The following is a 19260-nucleotide window of genomic DNA, read 5'->3' on the forward strand; positions in this document are numbered from 1 at the left end:
TAGCACTAAACATGGACTTGACTTTGAGATAGTAGCCTCCTTTTGTGAATCATTTGCTACTCATGTTGATCTCCCTAAATAGAAGTTGTTTAAATATCACCCACCTATTAAAGAGAAATTAAAGAACCAATACCATTTAAAGAAGAAACTATAATTTATAATGTTGATCCAATTGTTCCTGCTGCTTATATTGAGAAACCATTTTTCCCTGTTAGGATAAAGGAACATGCTAAAGTTTCAACTGTGGTCAACAAAACCTATATTAGAACACCTAAACCTGATGAACAAATTAAAGTACAACCTAGTATTGTTATGGTTAAGGATCTCTTGGAGGAAAATGTAGATGGACATGTTATTTACTTCTGCGAAGAAGCTGCGACGCCTTGCTGTTGGTGCAGGTGACCGAGTTCGCCTGCGGCGGGTTCATCGCCGGGGCGACGTGGAACCACGTTGCGGCCGATGGCGCTCGGATGGCGCAGTTCCTACAGGCCACCGGCGAGCTCGCCCGTGGGATGCCAGTGCCATCCGTCGCCCCAATCAGATCCGAAGTGGACGGCTCCCTCCCGCACCTCCCGCCACTGATGGCCGCCGCAGTGCGGTCCGGGATGCGCGTCGGAATGGAGGAAATGGCGAGCCTCGACATCGCCATCCCATGGAGCTTGATCGGCCGCATCAAAGCAGAGTGCGGCGGCGACTACATGGTGTTCGACACCGTTGTCGCGTTTATCTGGCAGTGCTGCACCCGCACGGTCACCTCACTACAAGAAATATGGCAACTTGCGACCATCACTATTGGTCACTGAAAGGTCATTGTTTTTCATTTGCGACCTTTTTGCGACCAAAAACAGATGGTCAAAAGCTGGCGGTCGTAAACTAAAATTAGTGACCTTCTTTGTGATATGTAAAAGGTCGTTGGTTTCACGACCAAAATTTTGGTCACTAGCAACCTCCCCGGGCCACGTAGGCATCCAACGTGGCAAGCTGATGTGGCACAAGAATTAGCCCAGTCCAATTCGGTTTTCTACATGGGCTTAGCCCAACAATTCGGCCTTTTTAATATTTATTTTTTCTATTAATTTTTGCTAGCTACATGGGCCTGGCCCAGCAATTCGGCATTTTTATTTCTAGATGCGGCCTTTTACAGCATATGATCTTTTATTTTTTGCCATTTTATTTTCCATTGTTTTATATTTGTCCCATATATCATAATATCATACACTGGTCCCACACGTCAGAAATTTTAAATGTGCTCAAATTATTTTGATAAGTGGGTTGCATGAGTCATGTTTCCATTGCACATATTTTCAAATCACATACATAATTACTATTTCATATGAAACAGAAATTGTAGTTTTGAAAGATACATGAAATTCACAAAGAGAAGATACATTAAATCACATACATAATTACTATTTCATTCACAAACAGAGAGAAGATACATTAAATTCCCAGATAACCCAGCTATTATTACATAACTTGGTATATAAGAATGTCTTGGAGCTTCTTTAAACATCTTTTGTATTGAATTTACTCAAAATATCTGTCAACAAGAAAACAGAACAGCAAGGATAAGGTGAACAACAACAACAACAACAACAACAACAACAACAACAACAACAACAACAACAATAGGTGATGGGGTGCTATTTAGTAGTAAGATCGAGTCTGGAAAGAAACATGCATGAAAATTAAGAAGATCTAGAGCAAGTCTACATGAAAATTAAGAAGTGTTGTTTAGTATGGATGCCCAAACAGTTTTCGTGCACGTCATGCCAAGTCAGCCAACACGTAGCATGCATATGGGCCATAAAAATGATCAAATGAGGAAGAGATGAAGCCAAACAGTGGTTCCTCCTTGCAATGGTCACATTTAGATAGCAGCAACCTACTCCAGTTCATGTTACAACAACACTAGTTCATGTGAGTGCATCTCCAGTCGTTCCGCCCCCCAGGACGCCTAAATAGAGCGGCCTGGGGGCGTGCCGGCGCTAGTTCGGCCCCTGGGGGCGACCTAGCGCCCAGTCATGCCCCCCACGCGCCGGCCCCAGGATGCAGGAAATTTAAACTTGGTCGTTCCCGCTCACAAAAGACACCGCAAATCCGGCGATCGGACGTAGTCTGGCGTTACAAAAAACAGAGTTCGCGTGCGCAATGATTCACTCGGCGGGGTCGGCTCCAGGCGTTGGCGGAGTCGGCGTGCGCGGGCTCGGCGGTGTCGGAGCTGCTTCGGTGCTGGGCTGTGTCGGCGCGGCTTCGGCACTGCTGGGCGGCGACGTAGAGGCGTCGTTTGGGATTGGCGTCCGGGTGGTCGTGGGCGTCGTGGGCATCCTCGGCGTCGTCGGCGTTGCCGTTGGCAACTCGTTCAGGATGAGGCCGCGCTGCACCAGGTACCATGCCTTAAGCTTCTCGTCGTTGCTCTGGAGCATGTCCGCCCCGCCCATCAGAAAAGCCATGTCGGTGTTCCTCTTCTTCGCGGCGACGTTCGTCTGGAGCAGGTCGAGTTTGATGGGTTGTTCTTCATCAGCGACGACCACCGCGCCTCGGCCTTCTCTTCGCGCAGGACGGCCCGGGCCTGCGCGTCGGCGAGGCAATGCTCGATGGACTCCTGCACTCGCGCGGTTGCCGCATCGGCGTTTTTCGCCTTCTTCGCCAACTTGTGGCCGTCCGGCCGCCCCTCTGACGCGCCCGGAGTCGGCGCGTCCGGCTTGTACGTCTCCTTGGCCTTGTCGAGGGCACGCCGGACTTCCGCCCACTTCTCGCACTTGTCAATGCGCTTGTAGACGTGGAGGTGCTTGAAGTCGGCGTCTTGGTTGTCGCCCCGATACATGGCGAACATACGCAGCAGCTAATCCTCAACGCTGGCGCCGCTCTCCGGGCGAGCCACGACCTCCTCGACGATCCCATGCCATTTGTTGCACGCCAACTGGACACGGACCCAATGGTTCACCATCGCCTTGGAGCCGCGCTGCATGTAGACGCCTTTGAAGTAGGGGTCGACGAGCTTCCGTTCATCGAACTCGGCCTTGATGCGGTCCCAGTACGTCTCCAAGCTCTGGTTCACGCCGGTGGTCGGGTCGAGGCAGACGACTTTCCATGCTTCAGCGAGGCATTCCTCCTCCTTGGACGTCCACTTGATGCGCGGTTCGCCTGACCTGGCCGCCCGCTTCTTCTTCTTCTGGTGCCCCTTCGTCGGAACAGGAGCCGGCTCATCCTCCTCCTCCTCCTCCTCCTCCTCCTCGGGTTCCTGCGCGTCCTCGCCGTAGACGTAGCCGAGCTCGGCCTCCATGTCACCGCTGAGATCCACTACCTCGTCCTGGGTGGCGAACCCGGGAGAGGCGGCGGCCGCGGTCGATCCTGTCGCGATGATGTCGTCCATGTCGGCTCCCGTGTCGTTGGCGTCGCCGAGGTGCGAGAAGGGCAGAGGTCCACGGTAGAGATGGGGCGTCGGTGTGGACGCGTAGGAGGCAGGCGGCGAGTAGTTGTATGGAGGGTACTGCACGCCGACGAAGGCGGGCGAGGGCGTGCGCGTAGCGGGGTGACCATGAGGGAAGGTCACGTTCGGGTTGAACCCACCGTGCGCGTCGCCGTTGGCTTAGCCGGGCGACGATGAACCCCATGGAGATCCGGCGCCTTGCTGTCCCTAGGGCGCGTACTGGGCATGGCTGACGACCGGTGGATTCATCCCCGCCTGGTCGACCGATGAGGAAGACGCCGCCAAGCGCGCCGCGTTGTCGCGGGCCTTCTTGGCGATGGCCATGTTCCGCCTGTTGGCGGTGACTGCTTCGCGCCGCTGAATTTCCACCCTCAACTCGGCGTTCGACAGGCCCGGCAGCTTCGATGGCGGCGCCCTCGGCTTCCTCTGCTTCGGCTGGACCACGGCGCCAGTCGCGTTTGCCGCCGTGCGCGGCATGGTGTACTTCTTCGGCGGCATGGCGGCGACTGGAAGGCGAGCGGGAGGGGGTTTGGCGGGAGAAAGGGGGAGAATGGCGGGAGGAAGGTGAGCGAGCGGGATAGATGCGAGGGAAAAGCGTCAACAAACGGCGGGAAAAGGCCCTCGGGTCGCCTCCAGGGCGGGCCCACGTGCCTTTTTCGCTTGCGCCGGTTCCCCAAGCACCCCCCAGGGCGCCGGGTTCGGCCTGGGTCCGCCGGCACCAGTTTTGGCCTGAGCCGGCGAAAAACGGCCTTCTGGGGGCGCGACTGGGGCCTTTTTTTGGCGCCGGCGCGGCAAAATCGCCTGGGGAGGCCCTGTTGGGGGCGCGGCTGGAGATGCCCTGAGAAACACACAGGGTCCAAAGTACAAACCAAAAACAATCGGATTTGGGTAAACCAAGACATGATGAAACAAAATTATTCATTATGGTGTCCACCTTATACTACAACATCATCATCAGGATTAAAATAACACATTTATAGTCGGAGTGCTGGATGAGACAAATATCAATTGAAAAAAGGACAAGGTAGCATCAAATTAGGTTATAGATTGTGGGAATCAATGCACACAACATGAACGACAAGGTAGCATCAAATCAGATGATGATTGCATACATACAAATCATGTGCTGGCAGAAAAAAATCCAAGCAGGAGCTCATCTTCCCTCTCTGTTTGGTAACTAACAACCTAAATAAAATAAAATAAAAACATGACTTGTTCATACAGATCCCTCTAAAATTCCTTGGGACAAGTGCATCACATATTCGTCAACTTAGCAGCAGAAGTAGTGAGTACGGAAAGAGGGGGAGGGAGATGAAGGAGCTACCTGCCGCGGTTGCAATGGAAGCAGAGGAGCAGACCCCTCCCGCCCCTCCCCCACGAGCAGGACAGGGCTGCCGGCTGGGCACGCCCATACTCCTCCGCCTCCTTGATCAGGAGACCCCCTTCCCCTACTGCTGCTTGGCGCGCCCCATCACTAGTCACCTCCTCATGCAAGAAATACACAATAAATAGACAGACGGTCAGTGAGGTACATTTTCACAGCAACAGAAGCTTAAAATTAACAGAAATACACACATCAAATGAAGTCACTAAGATAGTTAAGTCCGCCACGTGGTGTAGAATTATGTGGTATATAATTACAACACATGAACCAAAAGAGGAATAACATCATCACCAAGAGTTTCTAATGATAAGCATAGCTCCCTACAAAAAAAAGAACTAAGGGCACAGTGACTAAAGCATGCAGACCACAATATTCAAACCAGAAGCAAGCGGGCATATAGTATAAATGAATCAAGAAAACAAGAACTGACAATGAGAACTGCATACTAATGCACCAGATGATCAACATCAAGCATAGTATATTCACATAAGTTTGCTTATTCGGTAAATTATTGTATACACATAGCTTCAGTTGAAACTTATAGAAAGATTAAGCACTTTCAACTGCCAGATCTAGACCCATAGTCTGCATGTTGCAATGTGACATTCCTAGAAGCATACAGTTACAGAACAGAAGCAATTTTAGTTACCCAGGTACCCACGACACAACCCACTACATCTGAAACGCCTGCTGCTAATCAATAAGCCAAGACAAGAATTAACGCAATAGACAAGCCGCCAAACCCTTTTGAACCCCTGAAACCCCACGAGATGCGCCCTGCACTATCCATAATTCAAAGTACACCTGGCTATAGGAACATGCCAGCATAAATCCCCTTTCCCCTCCCAAAATAACCACGAGCAAGCGGATCAGAGCAAGAAGATCAACCCGGAACAGAATTCCACAAGCACACAACACAACTCAGGACAACAACACTGGCAGTAAACCATAAATGCTTCTTTAGACATGAAAAAGGAGAAATGTTGTGTAAGGCTATGCATCAGTTACAAATTCCACATTGTATGAAAACAAGGAGAGGATACATAACCAAAACATACAGGTATGGTAAGGTCACAGAAACAGGGACAAAGCTAGTGGTTTGCTTACTTACACAGTTAAGGGGAAAGAGAAAATGAAATTTGTTATCCTACTTGTACAATTCATACCAACCATGCGATTTCCTTAACACCAGGACAGACAGTTACAAGAACAAGAGCTTGCTCCTGACTGCATGTGATGATCAATCTAACTAACTGAAGGAAATATGCCCTAGAGGCAATAATAAAGTTATTATTTATTTCCTTATATCATGATAAATGTTTATTATTCATGCTAGAATTGTATTAACCAGAAACATAATACATGTGTGAATACATAGACAAACAGAGTGTCACTAGTATGCCTCTACTTGACTAGCTCGTTGATCAAAGATGGTTAGGTTTCCTAACCATAGACATGAGTTTTCATTTGATTAACGGGATCACATCATTAAGAGAATGATGTGATTGACTTGACCCATTCCGTTAGCCTAGCACTTGATCGTTTAGTTTGTTGCTATTGCTTTCTTCATGACTTATACATGTTCCTATGACTATGAGATTATGCAACTCCCGTTTACCGGAGGAACACTTTGTGTGCCACCAAACGTCACAACGTAACTGGGTGATTATAAAGGTGCTCTACAAGTGTCTCCGAAGGTACTTGTTGGGTTGGCGTATTTCGAGATTAGGATTTGTCACTCCGATTGTCAGAGAGGTATCTCTGGGCCCTCTCGGTAATACACATCACTCAAGCCTTGTAAGAATTGCAACTAATAAGTTAGTTGCGGGATGATGTATTACGGAACGAGTAAAGAGACTTGCCGGTAATGAGATTGAACTAGGTATTGAGATACCGACGATCGAATCTCGGTCAAGTAACATACCGATGACAAAGGGAACAACGTATGTTGTTATGCGGTCTGACCGATAAAGATCTTTGTAGAATATGTAGGAGCCAATATGGGCATCCAGGTCCGTTATTGGTTATTGACCGGAGAGGTGTCTCGGTCATGTCTACATAGTTCTCGAACCCATAGGGTCCGCATGCTTAACGTTCGTTGACGATATAGTACTATATGAGTTATGTATGTTGATGACCAAATGTTGTTCGGAGTCCGAGATAAGATCACGGACATGATGAGGAACTCCGGAATGGTCCGGAGATAAAGTTTGATATATGGGATAGTAGTGTTTGATCTCTAGAAGGGTTCCGAAATTCACCGGAAGGGGTTCCGGATGTTTCCTGAAATGTTTAGGCACGAGAACACTTTATCTGGGCCAAAGGGGAAAGCTCACGAGGCTTTTGGAAAGTGCAAAAGGAAGTTTTGCGGAGACCAGAGGCTAGACGCCAGGAACCCTGGCGTCTAGGGGGTAGACGCCGGGAACCCTGGCGTCTAGCCCTGGAGTCCGAGAAGGACTCTTGCCTTTCGGGTAAAACTGACTTTGAGGAGGCTTTTACTCCAAGTTTCAACCCCAGGGCTCAACATATAAATAGAGGGGTAGGTCTAGCACTAAAGACAGATCAAGAAACACCAAGCCGTGTGTCGGCAACCCCGTCCCCTCTAGTTTATCCTCCGTCATAGTTTTCGTAGTGCTTAGGCAAAGCCCTGCGGAGATTGTTCTTCATCAACACCGTCACCACGCCGTCGTGCTGCCGAAGCTCATCTACTACTTCGCCCCTCTTGCTGGATCGAGAAGGCGAGGACGTCACCGAGCCGAACGTGTGCAGAACTCGGAGGTGTCGTGCTTTCGGTACTTGGATCGGTCGGACGTGAAGACGTATGACTACATCAACCGCGTTGATATAACACTTCCGCGAATGGTCTACGAGGGTATGTAGACAACACTCTCCCCTCTCGTTGCTATGCATCACCATGATCTTACGTGTGCGTAGGAATTTTTTTGAAATTACTACGTTCCCCAACACTAACTACATCCTCACTTGCATCAGTTCTATGACTACACAGCTACCATTGCTTGTATAATTTGCATGCAGGAAAAAGGTACTCCTCTCGCAGAGCACACACCATCCATCCAGTAAACACAAGAGGCTAGATTCTACCGCCCTTCCAGATTTCACACGGGCACACAGCAGCCTCCACAAAAAATGATCTAGGGCGCCAGATCTCAACTGGCGCATGGAAATCAAACCGCCTAAGGAATAAGCCGCCAGATCCCGCGTGGATTGAGAGACGAAGGAGGGGAAGGGAACAAGCGGGCTCACCATTGTCGCCGATTAGGAGGAGCTTGATGAGGTAGCTGTAGTCGGCCCGAGACCGGGCCGATGGCGCCGCCATCGCGCCCTAACTCCCGGGCCTGTCAAAAAAACCGCGGCGAAATTAAAATCAGATCAACGCAGCAAACAGGAGGCGAGGCGAACGGCGCAACGGACCGAGCGAGGCGGGGACGGCGTCGCGCACACGCGTGCTTTGATGCGGCGGCAGCGTTCGCCTGATCGATCTCCGGTCCGTCCGTGTCTTTATCCCCGCGCGAGAAGCGACGGACGAATCATGAACCGAAGGAGAGGGGTGCGTGGGTCACTTACGAGGGCGAGGGTGCTCTTGCCGGAGTAGGGTCGCGGGGTGAACGACATGGCTGCAACGGCGGCTAGATCCATACGACGAGGGTTCCACGCTGCCACGGCGGAGTCGAGGACCTGCGACCAACGAGGGCTCCTCTTATGTCTGCGCCGGCCAGTCGAGGTGGAGCAGAGAGCCCCGCGGGCGAGGGAGGCAGAGGAGCATCGGAGGACGACCTCGGGCTTCTCTTCTATCGTGCGCGGGCGTGGAGTGGCGGCGATGCGAGAGCCCCGCGGGCCATGAGGTTGGTCGAGGACGAGGGAGACGAGGGGAGAGTGAGGGAGGCGGCGGAGGTGGGTGGCGGGGAGGTTCTGAGGGGTGGGTGGCGGCGACAAGGGGGACGAGGGGGTCTGCATCGGGGGAAAGGGGGGAGGGAGAGAAAGAAAGAAATAAAGGAAGGAAGCGAGGGGTGGATGGAAAACGGGGGAGAACAGAGCTAGGGTTTCGCCTCACGTGAGGTTGGTGGGGGAGGCGAGGGGTGAGGGCTGCGGTGTTTCATGCATGATCCGCGTGTTTGGTCCACGGACCAATCAGAACGCAATACAACATTATGACCAACTAAATTGGTCGTGATAGATTTAAAAATAAGATGTTAAAATCATGTAAGCTATTTTGTGATCACATAAATTCAAAAAAAATAAAAAAAACCTTCTCATTGTATCACCAATTGTGAACTAGCTTTCAGGAAAACAACAAACATGGAATGGAAAACAATGTTGCCTAAGGAAGTTTTCATTTTTTTTGCACGAAAAAATCATTTTTCATTTCTCGAGTGCCCAAAATGAGTTTTTTTGTGAAGAACCTATCAAATAATTGTTTCAAAATTGGACCAAATCAATTTTCTAAAATACTAGGCCATATTTAATGCACAATTGACCAAATGGTTGGGTGTCAAAATCCTTGATCCACCTCTGGTGAAAAAGACAAAATTTCGCCGATTCAACACGAAGCGGGTCAAATTTGAACTGCAGCTGCCTCATAGTTTGCTCTTTATTTTTTCCAAAAAACATTTCTAGGTACATAAATATTTATTTAATCAGAGAAACATCAAATTTTTTCTGAGATTCAACCACTAGCTAGGAACGGTCAAACCCGTCGTTTTGATCGCATTTCCAAAAGGGCATAAAAAATTCAAAAAATCAAAAAATTGGAAAACATTCGCATTGTGTAATTATATGTGACTAGGTTTCCAGGAAAAATAATAAACTTGTAATATGGCAATTATTTTTAAAAAGTGTTCTCAGAAATTAGCTATCATGTGTGAAGATTCTGGGTTTTCAAGCCAAATGATCAATCTTATGGCCACATTCATGGCATAGTTTGTTCAAATGATCTCATATTGTGCACAAGGATGCATCTTGAAATTCCAAACAATGTTGCCTAAGGGAGTTTTCATTTTCTTTGCACGGAAAATTCATTTTCCATTTTCTGAGTGCCCGAATTGAGTTCTTTTTGTGAAGGAGCTACCATATATTTGTTGCAAAATTGGACCGAATCATTTTTCTAAAATACTAGGCCATATTTGATTCACAATTGACCAAATGGTTGGGCGTCAAAAGCCTTCATCCACCTCTGGTGAAAAAGACAAATTCCCGTTGATTCAGTAGGAAGCAGGTCAAATTTGAACTGCAGCTGCCTCATAGTTTGCTCTTTATTTTTTTCAAAAAATTATTTATAGGTAGATAAGTATCTATTTAATCAGAGAAACATCAAAAAATTTCCAAGATTCAACCAGTAGCTAGGAACGGTCAAACCCGCCGTTTTGATCGCATTTCGAAATGGGCATAAAAAATTCCAAAAAAACAAAAAAAATGGAAAACATTCACATTGTGTCATTGTATGTGACCAAGTTTCCAGGAAAAATAATAAACTTGCAATACGACAATTATTTTAAAAAAGTGTTCTTAGAAATGAGCTATCATGCGTGAAGATTCAGGGTTTTCAAGCCAAATGATCGATCTTATGGCCACATTCATGGCATAGTTTGTTCAAATGATCTCATATTGTGCACAAGGGTGCATCTTGGAATTCCAAACAATATTGCCTAAGGGAGTTTTCATTTTCTTTGCACGGAAAATTCATTTCCCATTTTCCAAGTACTCAAATTGAGTTCTTTTTGTGAAGGACCTACCATATATTTGTTGCAAAATTGGACCAAATCATTTTTCTAAAATACTAGGCCATGTTTGATTCACAATTGACCAAATGGTTGGGTGTCAAAAGCCTTGATCCACCTCCGATGAAAAAGACAAATTCTCGCTGATTCAGTAGGAAGCGGGTCAAATTTGAACTGCAGCTGCCTCATAGTTTGCTCTTTTTTTCAAAAAATCATTTCTAGGTACATAAGTATTTATTTAATCAGAGAAACATCAAAAGTTTTCTAACATTCAACCACTAGCTAGGAACGGTCAAACCCCGCTGTTTTGATCGCATTTCGAAACGGTTATAAAAAATTCAAAAAAATCAAAAAATTGGAAAACATTCGCATTGTGTCATTATATGTGACCAAGTTTCCAGGAAAAATAATAAACTTGTAATACGGCAATTATTTTTAAAAAGTGTTATCAGAAATGAGCTATCATGCGTGAAGATTCAGGGTTTTCAAGCCAAATGATCAATCTTATGGCCACATTCATGGCATAGTTTGTTCAAATGATCTCATATTGTGCACAAGGGTGCATCTTGGAATTCCAAACAATGTTGCCTAAAATTCCAAACAATGGCATAGTTTGTTTTCATTTTCTTTGCACGGAAAATTCATTTTCCATTTTTTTAATGCCCAAAATGAGTTTTTTGTGTGAAGGAGCTACCATATATTTGTTGCAAAATTGGACCAAATCATTTTTTTTAAATATTAGGCCATATTTAATGCATAATTTACAAAATGGTTGGGTGTCAAAAGTTTTGATACTCCACTTGTGAAAAAGACAAATTTATGCCGATTCAGTAGGAAGCGGGTCAATTTTGAACTGCATCTACCTTATAATTTGCTCTTTATTTTTTTACAAAAATCATTTCTAGGTATATAAGTATCTATTTAATCAAAAATACATGGTTTGGTGGCGATACATCGATATTTGGATGGTGGACGAGGGCCCCAACTCCAGAGCGCGTAAACTCGCATGCCTGCCGCGTGGTTACCGCATGACCATAGCGTTGCCATGTGTTCTGGGAGGCCTAGGCATGTCTAGGGGGTTGGGTACTCCCTAGGCAGGTGCTAGGAAGAAAATTACAACATAAGATTCTCACGAGGAGACCGAACTATGCTCAAATATGAATTAGCAGCTAAGTGTTTGATTAGCGATACGGGAAATGCACGTGGCCAATGGGCGTGAGTTTTGGCTGAAGATGATCATCTACTAAGAAGACTGTCTTCACAATTTTTTATCAAAAGGAGGAGCCTAGGTGGTACTTGCTTTGCAAAGTACCACACTGGACAAAAATATGAATGTTGAAGCTGGGCTCAAAATAATGAATAGATTGAGCTGAAATTTGGTTGGAGATGATTATTTGGGCATAGGAAAGCACTATAGAAAATTGATACCATTTGGACATACCAAAGTGGTACTTCCTTCACAATGCTATTCCCTGGACAGAAACTTGGGAAAATTAGCGAGTGAAATTGGATAAATGAAATGAACTCAAATTTGGTGTAGGTAAGTTACATAGGTATGGTCATGCCCTGGTAAATTTTTAGATCATTTGGGTAAGCCTACCTAGTACTTACTTCACAAAGCTTCTCTCGAGATAGAAACTTTGGAAATTTCCTGAGAAAGATTTACCAGGAAAATGGAGCTGAATATTATCATGTGGCAATGATTTGGGTATGGAAGAGTGCCCAAAAAGTTTGAGGGTAATAGGAGGGATATGGATAATACTTGCTTTGCAATGTTCCAATCTGGCCATAAAATATAAATTGAACCTGGGCTCATATAGATGATTTGAATGAGCTGCAATTTGGAGGAGGGTGATAATTTGGGCATATGAAGGAACTGTATAAATTTCATGTCATTTGGATATATAAAAATGGTACTTCCTTCACAATGCTTCTAGGTAGAAAAAAACTTTAGAAATTTGCCGAGGAAAATTTACTGGGCAAATGGAGCTGAATTTTGTCATGAGGCAATGATTTGGATAGGAAAGAGTGCCCAAAAATTTTAAGGGCAATCAAGAATATATAAATAGCACTTCCTTCACAAAGTATTATTGTGAACAAAATAGGAAAATGAATATTGTTGAATTATGTTTGAACTAGGCAAGGAAGGATTTTTACATATTTGACCAAGATATGACCCAAAGAATTTATGAGATTTTTGGGGGAATTTTGAGAATGACATAAATATAGGTTGCTTCACAACCTAGGGAAAAAATTGACACATGGACATGACATATAGGCAAAACTGATGAGGTGGTGCCTAGTCATAGAAACCCACCACAATTTACAAGGTTATGACCATCAATATTGGTCGTGATCAACTAGAAATAAGGCAGCAGACCAGTGTTGTCTGCTTTATGACCATTTCGTGTAAGGAATTACGACCGACCTTTCTGACCAAAATGGTCGATATAGTTGAGGGTTTGGAGCCCCCGAACAACTTTTGACCAATTGATCTCAAATGGTCGTAGGTCTATGACCAATTTTTTCAGGGTCACTGACAGAAGGTCACTAGTTGACATATTTCTTGTAGTCGGCTGAAAGGAAAACGAGCCTATGCTTGCACCAACATTATTAGAATGAGGTGTGGGCATGTATCATTTTTTTAACTCTTGCTATCTTTTCCCAAGTCTTTATTATCTTGCCTAGCCTTGTACTGATATGTATTGTTTGATGCTAATTACCCAAGTTAGTGCCTAGCCTTCACTGACAGAAGAACACTTGCCTAAGTTTATAAGATATGACATGTGACAGTCCAAGCCTGCTAGCCTCACAGACGTAGCTTCGCAAGCAACCCAGCATCCTCTCATCTTTCCTCAACCTATACATCTTTTATTCTTCAGATTTTTCTTCCATTAAGCTACCGGTCTGATGGATGGTGCTTGTTGGCTTGCTGCTCTTTGAATGCTTGTGCTGTTATACTGTGCTTCTTTAGTTGTTTGAATGCTTTTGCTGCTAGCCTGCTGGGCTGCTACTAGCTTGAATAAGTGTGCACTTGTGCTGCTGATTTAATGCTTATGCTCATGCTGCTATTGATTAATTCAAGAGAACCAACTCCAACAAGTGATAAGTGCATGTTAATTATTATTAGCTTCAAAATATGATCGATGCCTTCTTGCAATAACAATAAGCATGAGAATTTTTTGGTAGTTTATGTGCCACTTTTCTACTCTGATATTTTCTTGTGTGCTATACCAGAATTTATAATTTCCTGAGCAATGCACAGGGACGATATCTGGAGCGGTCAAGAGGATGAGTTGATTTTTGAAAAAATAACGTTTGAAGAGGTGTCTATTGCCCTTTTGTTTTGGTGCCCATTCTTTTTAAATTGTTGATGCTTGAGGTGGTATTAGTGTTGTTGAACTGATAGCCTTGCTATGAGCTGTTGATGTGAACCTGCAATGCAGGATGTACTGCAGGTGCATGTCCTTGTGGCACTATGAGATTTATTGGCTGTTTGGAGATGTACTGATATTGTGCCATGTATTTTATTATCTACTCCCTCTGTCCCATAATATAAGAGCGTTTTGTAGTGTAAAAAACGCTTTTATATTATGGGACGGAGGGAGTATATGATTACACATCAGTTTTACTATCAAAATATGAACTGTAGCAATCACTATATTGGGTCGCTCTTCGGGTCACTTCTGGATGGTGTTGGTTAGAGTCTCGTTTAAAGTCTGGTTTGGCGAACATGAATAGTTTTACTTATCCTGTCTTCTATGAAAAGCACCTTTCGTATGTGTGCGAGACAAACTTGTAAATCATGCTTTCGATAACATCATGCTCACACCTCCGACCCTGACGCGCCCGCGCTCCTCGTCTTCACGAGCAACATTTGGCTCGTGGGGGGCAAGCGCGGCTACTACGGCAACTGCCTGATGGGGTAGACGGTCCAAGCGAAGAGCGGCGCAGTGGCGGGCGGCAACGCCAAGGACCTGGTGAAGCTCATCAGGCTTGCGAAGGAGAAGATACTCATGAACGGGGGCGGCGCCGACGACGGTGGGGTTCATCGGCGGCAGCAGCTGACGCCCCGGCCGAGCTACTCCAAGTACAAGACGCTGGCTGTGATGAGCTGGATGAACATTGGGTTCGACGTGGTGGACTTCGGGCGTGGGAGTCCGGTACGGGTGATGCCACCGTTGTGCAAGCCGCCGGAGCAGACAGCGATGAACGTCTGCATTTTGTGCCCGCCATGCAAGGGGAAGGACGGCGTCAATGTTGTGTCCCAGTGCGTCAAGCCGGAGCACGCCGTTGCCTTCGTTCAGGAGTTGGCCGCCCTCGGTATATAGTGGTGGTATATCAAAAATGCTAGATACATGGGAAGTGCATGGATGAACCCGGATACATATGAACCCACTTTGAAAAACACATTTTGAAATGCCAAAAAATTCTTAAAAAAGGGGAGCGCGAACATCTCCATATTCTATGTGTGTGCAGAAAGTTTCACGGGAAAAACAACTTTTTTTGTAGCCTGTGCAAAAAAGACAAAATATTATGCCGCGGAACGCTATTTAGAAGCACTAAAATTTGTCTTTTTTACAGTGACAAAATAAAAATACCTTTTTTCACAAAACTTTGTGCCGCGAACATACTTTTGCAAACATGTATGCATAAAATTTTGTTTAGAATTTTTGACATTACAAAACGCGTTAAAAGTACATTTTTGAAAAGCGGGTTCATATGTACCCGTGTGCAGGACGTGCTGACTCCTAGATACACGGACTATATCGACAGCTTTTTACAGACCAGCTGACTTGTCGTTCTTTAATTGGGCTAACTAACCTCCTTCTTCTAATTAATCGTCCCTCCCTCGATTTTAACTGGTGGGGGTGGGCGACAAGCCCTGTAAAACCCCGTAATAACCCGTTGATGTAGCAAAAATGCTAAACGCATGGGCTGTTTACTGGCTTTCACGGGTTGCTTCCGTCTGACTAAACCTGCCCCCGCTCTCCCCGATTTTCTGGTCGGTGGGGTCCAATCTCTTCCCTTAATCCAATCATGCCTTGGCAACTCAGACTCAATCAGTAAAAGCCCCGTATTGAGCCCGTGAATGTATTCAATGTAGCATTGCTGATATGCAACCGTACCGTACATACATGATACATCGGAGCACGTACGCAGATGCACTCATACGATGATGATCGATGCATGCACGCGCGCACGCATGCAGAATAAACCCCGTGAATAAAAACGAGTCTTCCGCAATTTTAATTTTTTTGAAAGAAAGGAACTTTCATTGATCAAGCACGGTGATTACAATTAACAATCAGAGTCAACTATGCCCCATAGTGAGCAGGCAAGACTACGATAATACTACACACACGAAAAAACCACGGACTTTCATGTACCACGCTGCATGCTCTTCACTAATTGGTGGCCTGCAATCAATCTTAACCACCCCGTAAACCCCCTTTAAATAGCCCGTGTGTCTAGCATTACTCTTGGCAAGACTATGGGCGGGAAATCCCCTTTGGTTCCTCCATGTATATACACCTCATACGAGGAAAAAGTTGATAATAAAAAGAGAGTCAAAAAAGTTTAGATTTTCTTTACGATAAACTTGACTTTCTTTTACACTAGTACTTCCTCCGGTCTTTTTTAGTGTGCATATAAGTTTGGTCCAAAGTCAAAGTATCTCTACTTTAATCAAACTTATAAAAAAGTATTAACATTCACAATGCTAAATCTATATTGTTAGATTCATTACGAAATGTAGTTTCATAGTATATATATATATATATATATATATATTTGGTACTGTAGATGTTGATATTTTTTAATATAATTTTGGTCAAACTTTGCAAAGTTTGACTTGACATAAATCTAATACGCGGAGTAAAAAGGACATGAGGGAATATATAACTTTTCACGAATAGAAAAGTAGTGTTGACTTCAGGGCAAAAAATTTTTTTGTTATTGTAGGTCACTATTCACACTATTTTGACCATTTTTTGTCTTTTTTGGAAAAAAATAACAAGATTTTTTCTTTTTGTGGAATTATTTTTACCAGTACAATGGAAGGTCAAGATTATTTCAAAAAACTTTCAGATTGGTTGAATTTTTATTTAATTACTAAATTATTTTTCATATAGAGCGTAGACCAAAAGTTCTCCTCCGACTATGGCTCGCCAATTCGTGTGCCTACTAACCTTAGCTAGACTAAACATTCCTTTTGTGAGCTAGAAACCGTTTGATCTCACTGACACGATAAACATCCTCAGCCGACTCACCTCCTTGGATTGCACCATTTGTAGCAGCTTGACGTAGTCTGATTCCATAATCAATGACAAATCTAATTAGCCCTTGATCCATGGCTGCTATCTCGACCTCTAGGGATCAAAACAGTTGCAGATCATGCGTGTTGCGGAAAAGTAACATTTCGTTGGTAAACAACATGTAAGATATACCTAGAGCACCATGATAAATCTTTTAAAGAAGTGATATTACCATCAATAATTTCCTTCTGCAACAACACCGAGAGCCCATTTGCTACAAACAGAAAACGGAATGGCGATAGAGGGTCCCCTTGTCGGAGGCCACATGTGGGGTTGAACGAGGGTTCCATTAAATTTGATGGAGTAACTCATCGAGGATACGGATTGATATAATCTATTCGATCCATTGGTGAGAGAAACCTAAACCTTTCATCATATTCTCCAAGAAGTCCCAATCTAGACGGTCGTAGGACTTCGACAACTCAATCTTGTACGCACAAAAGCCCCAAGAGCTTCGCGGTTCAATGTCGTTGAAGATGAAGAACAACAAAGCATGAGAAGGAGTCAACTAGGGTGAGAGATAAATATAGATGTAAAGGTAGTAGATTAGTTTGGTTGATTGTTTGTTGCATGTTCAATCGGTTATCATCTCTCCGTATGAGGTTGTTGGACTGGCCTCATGGTGTATTTTGGTCTTTTGAGTACTCCCTCCTTCCATCTATATAGAGCCTAATGCAATTTTCAAGAACGTCTTTGACTATTGACAAGATTAATAGTACATGACATGCATACCGTGAAAATTATATCATTGAAAGCTTCTTTCACATATGAATTTGACGATATGCTTTGTGTAAGTTGCATGTCATATATTATTGCTCTAACATTTGATCAATGTTAACCTCGAAAAACGCATTAGGCCCTATTGAGAAACAGTATAACGCAGTGAGCTACACCCTTCCACAGCGATTCAACGTTATCAACTGTTCGATAGATTTTTTTTTTTGAGACAAAACTGTTCGATAGATACATTGAACGTTGTGGATGGCTCATGACCTCGGTCGTTCCACTCCACGACGTCAGCCTTTTCCATCTTGCCACCCCAGCGGCCCAGCTGGCTACGTTGATGGGCTGCTGCTCCAGGAAGCTACCTGGACGCCTTGTTATGAATCGGGCCGAGATGCCTGCGCGGCCCATACTTTTCTTGCCCGCCTACTACAACACCAGGCGTTGCTCACTCAAAAAAAAAAAACTACAACACCAGGGGATGCGCCTCCACGCACGAGATCCTTTTACAAAAGAAACGAAATTCCTCAGGGGAGGAGCAGAAGGAGACCTAAAAGAGATTAGCCTTCTGCTCTTCTCTCATAATCTCACCTCAGCTGCTTAGTTTTCTACGTACCATACTGATGATAAATTTGTTTTTTTTACTACAGATCACCTGACGCAAGCAGTCAGACCCTCCTCACATGTCATGCAAGAGATCCACTAGGTAGTACACAACAATCATAATATTAGACTAATAGTTGTTTCATATTAAGAAAATTGTGAAAGCAAGTGTATTCTGCAACTGCGTACTGTCTTTTTTGTGGTCTAATCAGGGTTACTGACAGATTCTGGAACGCCATTTTTATTTTATTTTTTGTTGTTGGAATGAACTAACTTGTCATATGTGACTTACAGATGCTGCTGGATGATATTCTTGATGTTACAATCATAATGGATGGAGCAACCCTTATAAGAGTATTTGAAGTTGATGCATCCAGAAGAGAAGGTGATACATTATTGCATCCGGCGGTCATCGTATATGCCACTAATTGATTTTGTTACTTACTAAATTTAGTCATAAATTGTTGCTTATATACTAGATTGTTGGCTGATGGAAAGAGAACATCTTGTGGTTTCACCCTTTTTCAGGGTGCTACATATTGTCAATTCATCTCACATTGTGTCCATGCTGCAATGCCATTGTACTTCAGCATGGAACTACAGAAGTAGAAAGAAATTGATCCATTGTCCAACAACAGTTTTTTGCTCCCCCCCCCCCCCTGGATTGGGTTATCTAGGTCTTTTATCCGACATGGTGGAGAAGGTAATTTCCCAGTGCTAGAAGTGTATATATTATTTATTTATAAACTTGTATATAGTAATAATCGTTCAATGAGTTCTATCATTCTTATCTCAGGATGAGCGGGCGGAGCAACGCGCGCTTTTATGTTCTAGTATAGATGAAAGGAGGGAGTAGGATGGTATGTTCTCGCAAAAAAGAGAGTAGGATGGTATGTCAGTTTGCTGTAAACAGACATTGGTTTCCTTAAATGAAATAGGAGAGGGCGACCTCTCTTTTGCTCAAAACATATGAGGTGGTTGAACTTCCCTTATAAAAATGACTCAATATGAGGCGACCTTTCATTTTCTTTTGTAATTTTAGAGCGTGGCTTTGCACCCCTTTTC

At 44.6% G+C, this 19260-nt stretch overlaps 1 pseudogene; it reads left to right on the top strand.

Moving 5' to 3' along the window:
- The first annotated feature begins 11 nt into the window (after positions 1-11).
- LOC119333107 lies at positions 12-14883 on the top strand (annotated as a pseudogene).
- Positions 14884-19260: the final 4377 nt, after the last annotated feature.

The sequence above is a fragment of the Triticum dicoccoides genome, chromosome 7A, assembly GCF_002162155.2.
Source record: "Triticum dicoccoides isolate Atlit2015 ecotype Zavitan chromosome 7A, WEW_v2.0, whole genome shotgun sequence".
Classification (NCBI taxonomy): domain Eukaryota; kingdom Viridiplantae; phylum Streptophyta; class Magnoliopsida; order Poales; family Poaceae; genus Triticum; species Triticum dicoccoides.